The following is a 5,456-nucleotide window of genomic DNA, read 5'->3' on the forward strand; positions in this document are numbered from 1 at the left end:
TTTTTTCCCCTGAACAGGTACATTTCCGATACTGGCTTGTATCAGGAATGGTGTGGTGAGCAGGGCTGGGGAAGTAATTCTGCCCATGTACTCGGCACTGGTGAGGCCTCACCTTGAGTAGTGTGTTCAGTTTTCGGCACCTCAATACAAAAAGGACACTGAGGTGCTGGAGCAGGTCCAAAGAAGGGCAACAAGGCTTGTGAAGGGCTTGGAGAATATGGCATACAAGGAGCGACTGAAGGAACTGGAGCTGTTTAGTCTGGGGAAGAGGAGGCTGAGGGGAGATCCTATTGCTCCATTCCAATAACTGAAAGGTGCTTACAGCGAGAGCGGGGTTAGTCTCTTCTTACTTGTGACAGGTGACAGGACGAGGAGAAAAGGCCTCAAGTTGTGCAAGGGGAGGTTTAGGTTGGATATCAGTTGGAATGAAGGTATTTTTGTTTAAAACATTTCCTGTATTTCCTATAAAGAAAAACTTCTTTACTCAAAGGCTTTTTAAGCACTAGCATAGGCTTCCCAGGAAGGTGGTTGAGTCACCATCCCTGGATGTGTTTAAAACCATTTGGATGTAGTGCTCAGAGACGTGAGTTAGCAGAGGGTTGTTAGAGTTAGGGGAGTATGGTTAGGTTGTGGTTGGACTCGATGATCCTTAAGGTCTTTTCCAACCTGAGCGATTATAAGATTCTATGATTTCTGATGACTTCTATTCAAGGTTCTTCCTTGCTGTGCTGCTTTTCGTCCAAATGGACCCCTGGATATATGGGTACATGGTATTATTCCTCAAGGTGCAGGACTTAACACTTCTCTTTGGACTCTGAGTTTCACTTTGGTTTATCAGAATTATCCCCAAGCACTTCTATTGCAAACCTCTGCTGTTCTTTGAATTTGCATTACGTTTCATAGGCAAAATGGATTGGACATTTGGGAAAGATAATGAGAATCAGAAAAATGTTCCAATTATAAAATCTACAGCCTTAAGTTGAAGCATCTAGTCCACCTCCCCTGAACAGGGGATCCACAGCTAGATTAGACTGCTCAGAGCTGCCTGATCCAACCTTGCCTTGAATGTCTTCAGGTATGAGGCATTAACCACATCTTTGGAAACGTATTCTAGTGCCTCATCACCCTCATCGTAAAAGACTTCTTCCTTATATCTAACCTAAATCCACCCTCTTTAGGCTTGAAACCATTTCCCCTTGTTCTATCCCAATGGACCCTGCTGAGGAGTCTATCCCCTTCTTTCCTGTAGCTCCCCTTTAGTAAGGCTGCTATCAGATCATGTCATTCTTCTCTTCTCCAGGCTGAACAGCCCCAGCTCTTTCAGCCTGTCCTTGTGGGAGAGATGTTCTATCCCTTGGATCATTTTTGTGGCTCTCCTCTGGATGTGTTCCAAGATGTCTGTGTCTCTCTTGTACTGAGGATTCCACATCTGGATGCTGTACTCCAGGTGAGGCCTCACCAGCACAGAGTAGAGTGTCAGGATCACCTCCCTTGATTTGCTGCTCACACTTCTTTTGATGCAGCCCAGGATACAGTTGGTTTTCTGGACTGCAAGGGCACATTGCTGGCTCATGTGAAGCTTGTTATCTACCAGCACCCCGGGTCTTTTTTGGTAGGGCTGCACTCAATCCTTTCATCTCCCAGTTTGTATTGGTAATGGGGGTTGCCTCAACCTATGTGAAAGATTTTGCATTTGGATTTGTGAATATTATGATGTTCAGTGGGGCCCACTGCTCAAGCCTGTCTAGGTTCCTATGGATGGCATCCCATCCATCTGGTGTGTTGACTGCACCCCACATCTTGGTGTTATCAGCAAACTTGCTGAGGGTGCACTTGACACCACTGTCACAGAATCACCAAGGTTGGAAAAGACCTACAAGATCATCCAGTCCAACCATCCACCTACCTATCACCAATAGTTCTCACTAAGCCATATCCCTCAACACAAAATCCAAGCGTTCCTTGAACACCTTCAGGGTCAGTGACTCCAGCACCTCCCTGGGCAGCCCATTCCAGTACCTGATCACTTTCAGAAAAGTAGTATAAATATCATTGATGAAGATAGTAACAAGTATCAGTCTCAGCACTGATCCCTGAGGTGCACTACTTGTCACTGATCTCCATCCAGATGGACCACCACTCTCCGGACTCCATCCTGCAGCCAGTTTTTTGTCCATTGAAAGTCCACCTATCAAGTTCATATTTTTCCAATTTGGAGAGAAGAATGTTGTGGAGTACTGTTAAAAGCCTTACTAAAGTCCAGGTAGATAATATCAGCAGTTCTTCCCTTGTATACATTGATGCAGTGACACATAAAAGACCACTAGATTGATCAAGCAGGATTTGTCCTTGGTGACGCCATGCTGCTTCTCTCATATAACTTTTCTGTCTTCTGTGTGCCTTAGCATAGCTTCCAGGAGAATCTGCTCCATGATCTTTCCTGGCAAGAGGTGAGACAGACAGGTTGATAGTTCCCAGGGTCATTTTTTTCTCTTCTTAAAAATGGGAATGATGTTGCCTCTTTTTTCTAAACACCAGGGACTTTACCTGGTTGTAATGACTTTTCAAAGAGCATTGAGAGTGGCTTGGTGACTATGTCTGCAAATTTGCTTGGGACTTTTGTCATGCATTTACCTATCAGCACCAAAAAAATTTGTTCATAGGAGGGCTGGTATTTTTTGTACCAAAGGCCTTGTACAGATATTATTTTCTGAAGCCTTATTTGTACAGTGCTGTAAGAAGATGGCATTGTTAGTATATACTCCTGGATTCTTGCCTTGACCATGATGAAATCAGTTCAAGCAATGGGATTAGGGAAATGATCTTTCACTACTTCTTTCAAACCCATATGATGGACTTTTGGCTTGTGTAAGGATCGTGTTAAACTAAACACAAGGCTTAAAATGCCTAAGAAAACAAAAATCCTTTTGCAACAGAAATGAATTTTAGATATCCAAAAAAGGACATCTACAGGGTGTCTGCTTCCAAACAGACAAAGCCTTGGACTACTAGGAAGGCACTGGTTGAATATGCCCTAAGATCTTCCTGTTATGACTGGCTGCAGAGAATAGAATTTGTGTGTCATGAAGATATGTACTTTTATATATTGGTTAAAATGTTCCTCAAACTTCTGTATAATAGTGTTTTCTTTCTAAGCTGCTAGTGGAATGTTGTATTTGGACTTCTCTCCTTAGCTGCTTTTTCTTAATGCAGCTGCTGGTCACGAGGTTAGGCTATTGCATCTGCAAGGAATTACAATCTGCTGTGTTGCTCTTTTCCCAACTTCTCTTTCCATAATTGTACTTGGTCCTGCCAAAAATTCTTGTGTACATGCATCTGCATAGTTTATTTTCCTCTCCTTTATTAGTGCTTTTCACAGGATAATACTTCATTTAGCTATAGTCAGAAAACGAAATGTTGCTTTCTAGTTCTAAATGAAAGTGTTATTGTCTATATGTCATTGCGAGAGCATCTGTAATATCAAAATGAGCTAAAAGTTCAAAAGCTAGCTAGTTAAAACAAGTCAAATATGAAACAAATGTGTTTGCAATAAATTTACACAACAATTTTGAGTAGATGGAGAAGACCATGTCATTATGGCTGTTAAAACATTAGATGAATTTGGGCTTTGTGAAAAGAATAGCCCTCTCAATGCATAACCTACTGAAAAATGTGGCAAGCTTGATTAAGTAATTAGTAAGTATCTATGTTATTAACTATTAACCAGGTATATTATAATATGTATAGCTGTGCTGACCAATAAAAAGACAGTGCAGTGCCATGTACTGCTGTCCAAAACACCAAAGAACTGTATAGATAGCTTTGATGTTGGTTCTGTTATGTGGGCTCATTTGCAGGCGGACATGGTCATAACCTCTTTAAAAGCATCTGTTCAAGACAATTATAAAGTAAAAAATACTGATGGTACAAAGAAAAATGAAAAGTTTAAGCAATTTTTAAGATGCAGAGGTAAAACTTTCAGATTTCTAACAAGCTAATGAGCTAACCTAGTTATATCATTTGCAGCACAGGACTTACTGTGATTACTTTCCAAAGAGGGCTAATTTAATTACGCTGAGTTTTGAAATTTAGGAGGTGTAGTTTCATCCTTCTTGGCAGCCTAGGGCTGTAGAAGTTTGTTACAGCATAAAGTGTTGACTGTGGGTAGTGGTGATCATGGAGGTCTCCAGCAAGTATCAGGAGCTTGCTGGAGATTACTGTATTTTGCACTACCCTAGCAGGTACTCAAGGGGATCACTGCTCCTGGTGTTTGGCAGGCCAGTGTGATGAGGCAGCACAGAGTACCTGTGTGGGCTCTTTAATGCAGCTGTACACTCTGCAGTGTCCTGAATTTTGCTTCCCCTACGCATGCTCAGTTGCCCATTGGGTAAGGAGCATGTCTTTCACTCTTCTTTTGACAGATTTGTCTTTGGTCTGTATAAGGGATGCAGGTGTAATTGTTCACACAGCTGTGAAACAAGAAATAAATTCTGTCAAAAGCACATACTGTTCTAAAAAATTGGTAACTGTTATATACAATCCAGTCTTCTCTAGTGCTTGTTTGCTTTCTTTTTTTTCTTTTTTTTGGTACTGACTCTAAACAGCCACAGCATTTGCATTAGCTTCCTCACTGAATATCATCTAACTTGATCCAAATGAACACTTCTGCCATAATATATGTATATTCCTTAAACTAGTATTTAAAAGTAATTTCATATGGATAAGTGATATAAGCTGATAGCTTAATGACTTCCAATTGTTAAGTTAATGAATTTGTTATGCAATAAAGGTATATATTTGGAATGGCAAAGCATCATATTATTTCTGGTTAGAAGAGCAGGGCATGTACTTGAGTACTAAATATATGCATGCAGGGGAAATGCCCTGGGCTGCCCTGCATTCTGCTCACTGTCATCAGTACTGCTTCTTATTTCACAGATACAAAGCTTGCCTTTTATCTTGGCAAATAAACGTCTCTGTGGCTGGGTTTCATTGCTTATGTTTATCAGAGCCCCTATACTTCTGCATAAATCATTAGGATTAATTTTTAATGCAACCTAGATAAACAGCATCTTATTGTACACTGTAAGAGATTTCAAGTTAACTTCCTGTTCCATGAATACCTGTATTCATAAGCTACATGAATCTAAAGCTGCTTGTCACACTCTTTGCTTTCATGTTTTCAAAGACAAGTTTGGAAAGGTATGCATGAGAAACCTACTGCTGAGACCTGGGGTAGCAAGTTTCCCATAGCATTCCTAGAATACCAGAGGAAGAAATATGCAAATCACTTCAAAACCAGACACTTTGGGCACAGCTTACAAATTAGTCTTTTCGGCATAAATCCTAGTTCAATAGCTTAATTATTCAACTGTAGTTTTGCACTCCTGCTACAAAAGAAAGGAATTTCAAGCACATTGTTTGTGAGCTGCTTACAAGCCCTCCTCTATGAACCT

The sequence above is a fragment of the Meleagris gallopavo genome, chromosome 4, assembly GCF_000146605.3.
Source record: "Meleagris gallopavo isolate NT-WF06-2002-E0010 breed Aviagen turkey brand Nicholas breeding stock chromosome 4, Turkey_5.1, whole genome shotgun sequence".
Lineage (NCBI taxonomy): Eukaryota > Metazoa > Chordata > Aves > Galliformes > Phasianidae > Meleagris > Meleagris gallopavo.